General features: G+C 48.9%; 1 protein-coding gene across 4 annotated transcripts in view; it reads left to right on the top strand.

The window, feature by feature from the left end:
* The first annotated feature begins 560 nt into the window (after positions 1-560).
* The window catches only part of LOC102569571 (OCIA domain-containing protein 2), a 35,494-nt gene continuing 24,434 nt past the window's right edge, over positions 561-11,620 (top strand). The window contains exon 1 of one of the 4 annotated variants that reach the window (XM_059721720.1): positions 561-715. The gene's annotated coding sequence lies outside the window, so the exon portion shown is untranslated. The remainder of the gene's footprint in view (positions 716-11,620) is intronic. The other 3 variants (XM_059721722.1, XM_059721725.1, XM_059721724.1) reach the window with 3 other exon arrangements.

Here is an 11,620-nt window from a genome sequence, read left to right as displayed (position 1 = left end):
GCGTCTCTCTGCTGTCTGGCCCCGCTCCCTGCCCCTGGAGCCCGTATCCACGCGGGGAGAGTCTCGTGCCCGCCCCTCGCCGGAGAAGCGGGATTAGAATCGTGGATGATCCCTAACATGTCGGAAGCGATTTAAAAGGGAAGGCGCTTGGTCTCGCCAGAGCCCGACCTGCCCCCACAGCGAGCCCAGCGCAGTCGGAGCGCTCCGGAGAACTGGGTGGGTGGCTCCTGTGAATGACTTCTGTTGTGGCCAATCGACCGCAAAGGAAGCTGAGCGGAAGAACCAATAGGAAGGGCAATCCCGCCAGAGGGCTGATTGATTGGTTGAAACAATTGGCCGCCGAGGAGGCGGGGCGCTCCGGGCGGGGCGGGCGCCAGGAAGCCAACGGTAATAACTCGGGGGGGGGCGGAGCCACGCGACTGCCACCCGCCTCCGCCAATCGGCGTTTGTTCCTGGTTGAGGGCTGCGTCCCAATGGGGAGGGTGAGGGGGCGGGAGGGACGCGGCGGACAGGCGGGTGCCCGGGAGCGGAGCGGTGGGGCCGGCGGGGACCGGGGGGCGGCGGCGGCGGCGGCGGCGTCGGAGATTTAAATCGCTCGTCGGGTCCCGGCGCCTTCGCTCTTAAAGGGGCTGCAGCCGCTGGGCGAGGCGGGGCCGTGCTAGGAGCGCAGCCGGCGGCGGCCGCGGGAGGACGCGCTGGAGCCGCGGGGAAAGAGGTGAGGGAGGCAGCGCCGGGGCCTGGCCCGCTCGGTGCTGGGGCGGCGGCCGCGGCTCCCAGCGGAAATGGGGCGGAGAGGCGGCTCCAGCGGCCTCGGCCCGGCCGCTTTGTTTACTGCCGGGAGGGCGGCGGCGTCCCGAGGCCGAGGCCGGGAGCCCGAGCGGCCCCGCCGGGGCTTTGTTCTCTTCGGCGGCGCCCCCGCAGCGCAGCCGGGCCCGGCGTGGGGGGGGCTGCCCCGTACTCAGGCCTGGCCTGGAGGCTGCCCCGGCTCGGACGCGGCCGCTTTGCCCCGGCGATGCCCGTCCTGCTCTGCAGTTTTGCAGACTGACAAGGCGTCTGCAAGCTCCTTGGAAGGGGCCCTGGCAGGGGAGCAGGCACCTCGGCCCCTGGCCTTCCTGGCCTTGAACCTGCTGGGGGGGGAAGAAGCCTGCCCTGAAGGGTATTGTGCCTGGGGATAACATCCTGCCTTCAGCTGTAGAGCTGCATGCTCTGGGGTTCGTGCGTGTCCGGCGCCTTCATGCAGAAGAGCCACTTGAGCTCAGTGGGGGATTCGGGGCCCTTGTGAGCCCCCCCCCCCTTTGTCCCTGTAACAATGACATGAAATAAAAGAAGCAACTTCCTCAGTATATTGTTACAACATCTTTGTAACTATGTTGGCTTGGAGCAGGGGAGTGTCACTTTTTGAATATATTTCTTTGGGAGAGCAGAGAGCAAGTGCTGGAAAGCCACAGGTTGATTTTTATCTTGTCCTGCAGTCACAGGAAGGAAACAGCGCTCTGCTGAGCTCACTTTGCAGGTTAGTAAGTGAGGAGTTCTAGGTCAGGAGCTATTGTCTAGGCCCGTTGAAGTTCAGCTCTGTCTGAGAGTGATCTCAGCTTATCAGGGTTTGTTGTGCACTTTGAATCAACTTATCCCGCAAATTGCAACCATAACTGGCTTCCAAGTTATGCAGACAAGCCTGAGTCTGTTCTTGCTTTTGATCTCTGGAAATGGTCTTTTGGGAGCGGAATAGAGGCACAATGTACCAGGGTGGTGCTGAAGAACGGTGAATTGTTGTCGCTCACTGAACTTGTTCAGAGTTTTTACGAAACCTTTTAAAGAGGTTGGTGGCTTTTCATAGATCTTGCCTGGGGCTCACTTAAATTAAAATGGAAACAAATGTAAGAAATTAGTGTTGCCCATTACTTTAATTCAAACACAGTCTCTGTAATCTTGAAGAGTCAAGTAAGTTTGGTTTGGTTCTTGTCGTAGGTTGATGCAATTGTGCCTTTGTTTCTAGAACTGCACTTTTGCATTTAATATTAGGCTTACCCCATATTCCACGCTCCATCCGGTTAATTGCTGTTGCACTTTGGAGTAGTTCAAATGTTGGGTCTCAGCAGTCTGATAATAATGGTTCTTAAACATGATATTCACTATGAGCATACTTTATCTATCTGGGTAAAGTCAATAGCTTGCATATTCATATAACTTGATCAAAAAGCCCATTCGGTCCCAATAGCGTGACAGATATTCCATGTATCTATAGGCTGCACATGGTATAGGAAGGTTTGTTGTTGTTTTTGTGTGCGTTTAGGGCACGGGTGAGCAAAACATGGCTCATGGGCTGTATCCAGCCAGCGGGGCCCCTAAAAAATTTAGAAAAGAAATATTTATCTGCCCTAGTCAAAGATGACAGGACCCAGGGGAAGCCACAGCAGGCTTCTGCAACAGTAGGGCCTGCCCAGCCCTGCCCCAGCTGGAAGTCCGTGCCTAGCAGGGGCATCTTGCCTGGGGCCATGGGGCTGTTTGTGGCTGCACTGGTGCAGGAAATTCAGGTAAGGAGGGGAGCGGGGAGGCAAGGAAGGACCGCGGGGATTGCTCTAGTCCTCGGGGCCAGGCCAGCTCCTGCTGAGTCCCAGTCTAGCCAGAGCAGGGGGGAGTGGGAGCACGGGGCCCAGAGCGGAGCAGTAGGAGCATGGGGTGCGGGCTGGCAGGTGTCTGTGGAGCCAGTCTTGGCTGAATCAGCAGGGAGAAGGGGGAGCTGACCTGGCCCTATAGAACCCCTGCTGGCTGGGACCCCATGCTCCTGCTGTAGGCCCCGCCAGTGCTGGCCCAGGGACACTGGTGCGGGTCCCTCACTCCCGCCCGACTGCCGCTGGCTTCGGTGTGCCCACTTGCTCCCAGTGCCCCTGCCCCAGCCCCATGGTATAGGTGGGGACGAGCGTGCAGCTCTGACCCCACGCATCCCATGGTTGCCTGTATAGACAGAGCAGCAGCGGGGAACAAAATGATTCTCAACAAAGGGGGGGGAAGCAGCCCCCCTGCCCTGCTGCTAGTACTCCATACTACAGTTGGCCAGAGCCCAAGCAGGGGCCATCCTGCCTCTCCATTGTGTCACCCCAATGGAGAGCAGGCACAGACAGCCCCATGCGGGCTTCAAGCGGCTGCAGCATGGGGCACTAGCCACAGGGAGGGGGAGGCCACTTTTCACCTGCGCTGAGCACTGGTTCATTCCCTGCAACTGCTCAGTCCAGACGGGCATGCACAGGGTGTGCAGGGTCAGGGCTATGTGCTCACCCCTGCCTGTACCACAGGGCTGGGGCTGGGGCGCTGGGAGTGAGCCGGCATGCCAGAGCCAGCAGCAGCCAGGTGGAAGTGTGGGGCCCACACCCGTGTCCCTGGGCCAACATCAGTGGGGCCCAGAGTGGGGCAGCAAGAGTGCGGGATCCCAGCTGGCAAGGGCTCTATGGAGCTGGGTCAGCTCCCCCTCTCCCTGCTGGTGCAGCCCAGCCCAGCTTCACATACCCCTGCCAGCCTGCGCTCCTACTGTCCCACTCTGGGCCCCGCCAGCACTGGTCCCAGAACACCGGTGCAAGCCCTGCACTCCCGCTCACTTCCGCTCCCCTCACCCCCTACCCGCTGCTTTCCCCACTTCCTTGCCCATGCGCCAGTTGGTTCCTCTACCCTACATGACTCCCATACCCACACATACACATATCCCCACAAACCCCCATATGCAATCACTTCTGCATAATATAGCACAAATGCACACACATCAGGACAAAAATATTTAAAAAAATTAAATTAAAATATTATTAGCAGGTGTTTTGATTTTTAGTATGTAACTTATGGGTTTTTTTCCCCTGAGATGGCAAACCCTCTTCCCCAAAGGAGTACTTCAGGGGCAAGGGGAGGGACCTTCGGTGGTAAAGTTCAGAGGTTGGGGCGGGACTTCTGGCCCCGAGATGACAGGTGCCCTGCCCCCTGGTTGCCAAGTGGCAGGGCTACCCATGCGGCCCTCGCCAGCTTGCCAAAACTTGGTAAGCGGCCCTCTGCTTGAAGTAATTGCCCACTCCTGGTTTAAGGTCATAGCTCTAGTTGATTATCAAGGGAAGTGAGTTGCAAAGCAGTGTACTCCTTGTTGTGAGAAATTAGCTTGATCCCTAACCATTTAAATAGGGGTTGTTAACTGAGCACTTTATCTGATCACGACTATTGTAGTATTACACCAGGAGAAACAGTGATCTGTCAACTAGCCATTTAGGAGTAGAAAGAACAACGCCAATACTTTACATTTCACTTCGCCATCCATGTGTAGACAGAGCAGACTGTAGAACATAGTATAGCTATACTCGCTATAGGAAAGAACCCCAGCAACTAATTCATGTTTCTTGCTAGGTTTAACTCCCGGAATAGTACCTTTTTCTTTCTTTTTTTTAAATATTCTTGTCCTGACACGAGAGAGGCATGGATTACCATGGTAAAATTGTTCATCCAAAAGAAAAGCTCAAAACCTTCCCAAGTATAAATGATAGGGGGCTCAGGAAAGTGGAATTGCCCAGAGCATTCAGAGGCAACTGAGATTCCACATAATCCTTCCTTCCTGTCTTCCTTCTTCTGCTCTTCCACTTGGGAACCTAAGCAGTATATATCAGCCAGATTTACTCAGCTGAGTTGTTGGCGCTTCTGCAATTTTAACTGTTTGTTTCTCATATCCTTATAAGAATTTTCTCAGTCTTCTGTGAGTTGAATCTCATGAAGAATCTGTGTTGCACCAGATGAATTTGAATAAAGGAGTCTATAGAGCTAAGTGTTGGTTGGTTTTGTGGGTTTTTTCCCAGGTATCAAAAGTCCTAGTCCCTGCTAATGCTGTGAACACTGAACAGGAGGAGCCACAGACTACAGCCCCATAGAGCCTTGCATGAGAAAACAGAGCAGTTACTCAGTGCTGCCCACTGGAATCAGTCAAAAAAAAAAAAAAAAAGGTCAGAACCACTCGAGCAACTCTGTCCACTCCAGCTGGACTGTGCAGTCATACTAACTGCTATGGCTGCAGTCTCTTTAAACAATTAATCTTTATTCTTTACTTGTTTAAAAAATGCATGACAGCCATTGTATTAAAAATTGTATGCCTACAGTTAGGATCCTAAATTCATACTCAAGTGCTTTAAACAAATCGTTTTACTGAAAAAGTGCCAAGCACTCAGTAACATCAGTTGATTTTTCAGTGGAAGCTGCTGGTAGCCTATAGCTCTTGAAAAACAACTTTTTAAAACATCCTCTTTTAAAACTGTAGCAGTGATGCTTAAGAAAATTCAGTGACTTTTAAACTGCACTTAGAATTGTGTTACAAGAGAGATTTGTGTTCAACATGATTTTTGTCTTGTGGATGAAATCTGTAAGAACGTCAGTAAATCAATCTGCTTCTGAAGCTGAGGCTACAGCGGATCAAAGTAGGTGCCTTTTCTCGGGTAAAACCATACGGCAAGAGACCTCTTGAATCTTGTCCTGGTAAAGTGTTCATGTTTTCTCATCCTCTTTTTAGTGAAGAAACAACAGTGAATTAAAGATTCCAACCCCCACTTCTATCCCAGCCTTTTAAAAAAAAAATAAGATGGGAAGGGATGTTCTGTGCCATTGTCGCCAACCGCATCAAATAATAACGTTCTTAAACTGATTTGTCACAACTCAGAGTTGTGGTTTTTGTTTGTGTGTGCTTTGGCACCACTGAATTATTTCCCGCCAAATTGCAGCTTCTTTGCACGGTAGAGTTTTCCGCTGCAAAGGAGAACCCCGGGTGCAAAAGAAGTTCCTGCCGTTTTGTAGCTTTCTTTGCAGGGTGCATTTCTTTGTTGCAGCACAGAAATGCTCGTTGCAAGGAGTTCCTGCCATTCGTATTCAAATTTGTGCCCCACCATTGGCTAGTTCTAAATTATGCACATGTGGCAGCTATTGATTGGCTTGCTAGCAGTATAAAAAGCTTGTGTGGTTTCCGCCCAAGTTGGAGGACTCCACGAACACCAGGAGGAGGAGACTTCACCCAGTGTGAAGATCTCTAAGCGCTGCGGATCCTCACGGACCCAACGCGTCTCAAGCAGGCAATAGAGGCTTAATAATCGAACCCACGGAGCTCTAACTACTCCGGAGGGAAAAAGGAAAAAGAACGAACTGCCTCTAGCCTCTCTCCGTTGCCGAGCGCAATCCCAGACGTCCCTTTCCTGTAAACCCAATTTTCGAACCCACGGAGCCTTAACAACTCTGGGGGACCAGGGAACCAAACCGAGCCCACGGAGCTTCAACAACTCCTTGGGAAAGAATTGCCGAACCCGCGGAGCCTAAACAACTCCGTGGGAAGGAATTTGTCGTAGTCCTCCAGCGAGGATTTAAGCAGAGCTGCACCTGGAAAGCTGTCCAGCCTACACCACTACCATCTTTGGGTGTAAGTAAATAATCTTTTCAATCAACCACTACGCGTTTGTGACCGATTCTAGCTCGCTGCCGGTTTTCTCCAACCCCGCGTGCCTGGGCTGCTGGCCACAGCCCGCGTGCGCAAAAGACGGGCCGCGGATCGCCCCTCCCGACTCGCACTTGGCGGCGGGATTGGGGCCCGGCCCACACATAATTAAGCTTAAACGTTCTTAAACAAATTCTTTGCCTCCATTTTCCTGTGCAGGGACCGGGACACCCCCCCCCCCCCCTGTTTCCTGGGGAAACTGTTTGAGAAGATCATCAAGGAGCACATCTGTGATGGGCCAGCAGCAGGGGTGATGCTCAAGGGCAACCAGCACAGTTTCATTAGGGGCAGGTCCTGTCAAACCAATGTGATTGCCTTCTATGATCAGGTCACAAAAGCATTGGACACAGGTGTTGCTGTGGATGTAGTCTTTCTGGATTTCAGCAAGGCCTTTGACACTGTCTCCCACCCCATCCTCATTAAAAAACTAGGCGACTGTGGCACTGATGCTTACGCAGTCGGATGGAGTGCAAATTGGCTGAAGGGTTGTGCTCAGAGGGTAGTGGTGGATGGGTCTTTTCCCACCTGGAGGAAAGTGGGCAGTGGAGTCCCCCAGGGCTCGGTCTTCGGGCCCGCATTGTTCAATTTCTTTATTAGTGACTTGGACGACAGGGTAAAAAGCAGCCTGTTTAAATTTGCTGATGATACCAAGATTTGGGGTGAGGTGGGCATGCTAGTAGGGAAGGACAGATTACAGCAGGACCTGGACAGGTTACAGGGGTGGGCTAATGAAAATAGGATGGTTTTCAATACTGACAAGTGCAGGGTGCTGCACTTGGGCAGTAGGAACCAGCAGCACACTTATAAGCTGGGAAACTCCCTTCTTGAGAGCACGGTGGCAGAAAGAGATCTTGGAGTCGTTACCGACTCCGAGATGAACATGGGCAGACAATGCAAGGTCATGGTCAGTAGGGCTAACTCTACCTTGTGCATCCACAGATGCATCTCAAGCAGGGCCAAGGAGGTGATCCTCCCCCTCTGTGCGATACTGGTCAGGCCTCAGCTGGAGTACTGTGTTCAGTTCTGGGCGCCACACTTCAGGAGGGGTGTGGACAGCATTGAGAGAGTCCAGAGGAGGGCCCACCCCACCCTCATGATCTGGGGACAGTAGGGCAGACCCTACGAAGAGAGGTTATGGGACTTTAACTTGTTCAGCCTTTGCAAGAGAAGGCTGGGGGGGACCCAGAGGCCATCTATAAACTCACTAGGGGGGACCAGCAGGGTTTGGGAGAGACCCTATTTCCCCTAGTGAGTTTGTAGATGAGTATACCCCACCCCCCAGGGTAACAAGGAATAATAGCCACAAATTAGTGTAAACCTACTCTCTAACAGACATCTGAAGGCACTACTTCACAGTCAGGGTGGCTAGAATCTGGAACCAACTTCCAAGGGAAGTGGTGATGGCTCCTACCCTGGGGGTCTTTAAGAGGATGCTTGACGTCTACCTGGCTGGGGGGTCATTTGAGCCCGGTTTTCTCTCCTGCCCAGGGCAGGGGGTCAGACTTGATGATCTACAAGGTCCCTTCCCACCCTACTTCTGTGAATCTCTGACTCCATGAAGCTCCTTAAAATCAGTTAGGTTATTTTACTCTGCTACCTCTGTTTTAAAACTATATTCTTCTGATGCTTAGAAATCTTTCTCTAAATGTATTCCTGCCAGTTCATACCCATTTGTTCTTGTGTCAGCATTGGTCTTGGCTTAACTAGCTTTTTCTGTTTCTTCCTTTACTCTTTTTGTTTTCTGTCCTCCCCTTCTCTCCCCACCCCCCCAATCCTCCATGTTTCCCCTTACCTAGTGAATTTATAGTTATGTTTTTGTTGAGCCAAACAATCAACCCCTTTTAGTTTCCTTCTGTATGGTAGATGCTCAGTTTGTCTGATTATTTTAGTAGCCTTTCTTTGTACTTATTCTACTTTAATCTTTCTTGAACATGTGTGTCCAGAATTTTACATAGTATTCCAGATCAGCTATTAGTAGGGCACAGTAGCATTAATTATCCCTTGTACTTTTGCAAGTATTTTGCTTGATACAGCCAAGGATTAAATTTTGTTTATTTTATTTTTTTATTTCATGGCCGTATTGCATTGGAGATCTGTAGTTGTTTTATGATTGAGAGGGGCCTGAGTGTATCATTTGGCTTTGCTGTTTCCAACTCATAAGCCCCCCAACTTTTTCAGGAGGTTTTACTGTTAGTGTCTGAGTGCATGACCCTGTATTCCATGCTATTCAGTTTCATCTTCCTTCTGTTACACCACTTCTCAAGGTCTCTCTTTCCTTCTTTAATATTATCTGTTTCTCAACTATAAGTGAGTCATCTTTATTTTCTAGTGGTGAAATCCACTAGAAAAGTAAAAAGACTTGGTTATTGTCACAATGGCAGTTGTCCTATGTACACACTTGTACTGTATGAATCATTGTAGTATAAATATAGTCTTCTTAGAGCAAGTTAAATGGAATGAGCAGCATTCTTTGTACCTCTGTGCCTTTGAAATTTCTATAATGTTTTGTTTGTAGTCACCTCTACTGCTAGTACCTGTTTGTCCCACCATTGAGCTGAGCCCTGTGGCTGCAGTACCAATGCTTAGCCAGCCAGCAGGTCTTACTGGTGCTTGTGGTTCTTTCCTCTTGGAATCAAGCCTGGATGGCCTTCTTGAAACCAAAGTATTATTTTTGATGTTTTCCTGTTTGGTTTGAATGGGGAGGAGGAAGGGGTGGTAGTGGAGGGATTGGGAAAGTTTACAATAACAGGGAATCTACATGCACATCTCCCCTATCAATAGACTTTCCAATCCTTGTTGGTAATCCAGGCAGGCCTACTTCTACACAAGCCTATGGGGAGCTGTTCAGACTGACAGGCACTTGACAAGCGCCACCTCCTCTTTTGAAAACACAGGTCTCTTAGCCAGCCAGAGCTTCCATGTTCTTGGCAGTTTGTGGGCTTTTTGCTTTGTTCAGCTGAACCAGTTGAGGATATGAAGCCATAGTTCAGAAGGTCAAGCCATAGTTTGGGAGAACTGTCCTTCCTAAGTGCTTACTGTTAGGTGACTTTACAAGCAGTAGAGGAATGCAGTAGCTCAAGGTTTTTTGCAATAGCGCTCTCTCTTTTACCCAATAACTAAGACAAACACAATTATTCCTGAAGTATGACTAAGTTGTTTCTGTCGCACCTCTAACCTTCAAGGGAGATTTACTGCCATATATTATTTTTATTCCTTTGTTTTTCTTTCTTTCTGTCTTTGCCTTATTCCTACTAAGGGGTCACAATCTGTTACTAGTCCAGTTTAGAGAAATACTGAATGTGATGTTGGGTATGTATAAAGCAATAAGAGACAAAGCAACTGAAGAAACATAGATACTCCTGTGTCCTACAGGCAAAGCCTTGGTGATCTGGAGGCAGGAGAATCCTAGATGAGTCCTTTTTATTTTGCATTTTCTGTTCATTTTGGGAATGAACAGAAACCAACAGAGTTAGTGGGGGATGGGAGAGAGGGGAGTGTGGAAGGCTAGGCAGTGTGCAATGGTAGCCCCAGAGAAACCCTTCCATACTTGAAGCAGACATAGATTCTTAGATGCTAAGGTCAGAAGCGACCTCAACAGATCATCAAGTCTGACCCCCTGCCTAGGCAGGAAAGAGTGCCGGGGTCTGATGACCCCAGCCAGTTGCTTATCCATCCTTCTCTTAAAGACCCCCAAGGTAGGGGGCAGCACCACCTCCCTTGGAAGCCCATTCCAAATTTTGGCTACCCTTACTGTGAAGAAGTTTTTCCTAATATCTAGCCAGATTCGTTCTGTCAGTTTGTGACCGTTGTTCCTTGTTACCCTTGTTAGTGTAATGTCTAATTTCTCAGTGGTACTCTTTCATATTGAAGAACTTGGTAGTATTGCCATTCTCTTTACAAAAGACCTAGGAGTAGAAGGTAGGGGTTGCTTGAAGATGAGGATGGTATCTATGTGGAAAGAAATTAATGTGTGGTCTGTTTGCCAAGCCAGTCTTGGTGCTGTCTTTCACACACATCTAGCTATTGAAAAGATAGTGGATTACTGCTTAATTCAACTCTTGTTGGTACCCAGTAGATATGCTAGAGTCTTCTCATTTCATACTATTAACAACAAACTGACCTGACCTGCCTTGTCTCTTGTACAAATCAGTTTATTAAAGAATGAACAGATTTCTACTTTTTATGTTAAACTGCAATGGTATCACTTCCTTCACCCCTGATCATGAGTTAGTATTAAAACCAATGACTACAGATCCTTTAAACAGGACATCAACCTGACATTGACTGACTATCTGTATCATACGAGCATAAACAATTGTGCTTATACATAGAATAGATTTTGTTTTCAGTTGTATTCAATCTCACAAGCTCTCAGAAGCTTTACAGTGTTGCATGCTAGAAAAGGTGTTGGAGACTGATACTCTTTGCAATCATGAGTATAAATATTCTTAATGATTGTTTTATAAGGAATTTTGTGGTCCTGGTTCTTCTTCCTCACTTTTATAAAATGTGATCAAACTGTATGAGACTCAACTTTTCTTAATTCACTGTAAATTCATGAATCAGTGTTCCTTACTGTTGCATCATTCAGTTCTAAATGTCCTCATATGTGTTCATAATTTGGCAGAAGGTCATTTGGAAAATGCAGATTTTATCTTGAAGGACTTTGGGGTGGGTTGGGGTGAATGATGAAAGGAGGGGCTTCTTACTTTCCCATTAGCAATGTTATTGCCATAGAAATTTGGAGAATATTTCAGCAATTCATTAGTAGCCTACTACAGTTATGTTTGAGAGTGCCAAAGTTTTCTAGATCTCTTTGACAACCAAACTGTCAGGCTTGCACAGTTTTGAGTCAACCTGCATGTGGATTTTTAAGTCAAAAGTTCCCATCAGTTAGTATCCTTTGGGTCCGACCCTGGAGCTATTTCCCCAGCCATTGGACTGTGAGATGGATGGTTGAGGCCACAGTTCCCTGGCTTGGTCGTGAGGACATCGTGGGAGACCAGGTCAAATGATTTCTTGAAGTCCAGATAAATAACATCAACTTAGTCTCCCTTGTTCAGGCAATGTGTCATCTGGTCATAGAAGGAGATGAGGTTGGTCAGGCAAGACCTTCCACTAAAAAAA

The sequence above is a fragment of the Alligator mississippiensis genome, chromosome 2, assembly GCF_030867095.1.
Source record: "Alligator mississippiensis isolate rAllMis1 chromosome 2, rAllMis1, whole genome shotgun sequence".
NCBI lineage: Eukaryota > Metazoa > Chordata > Crocodylia > Alligatoridae > Alligator > Alligator mississippiensis.
Note: the sequence above shows the minus strand (reverse complement) of the source record. Positions and strands in the feature narration are given on the sequence as shown.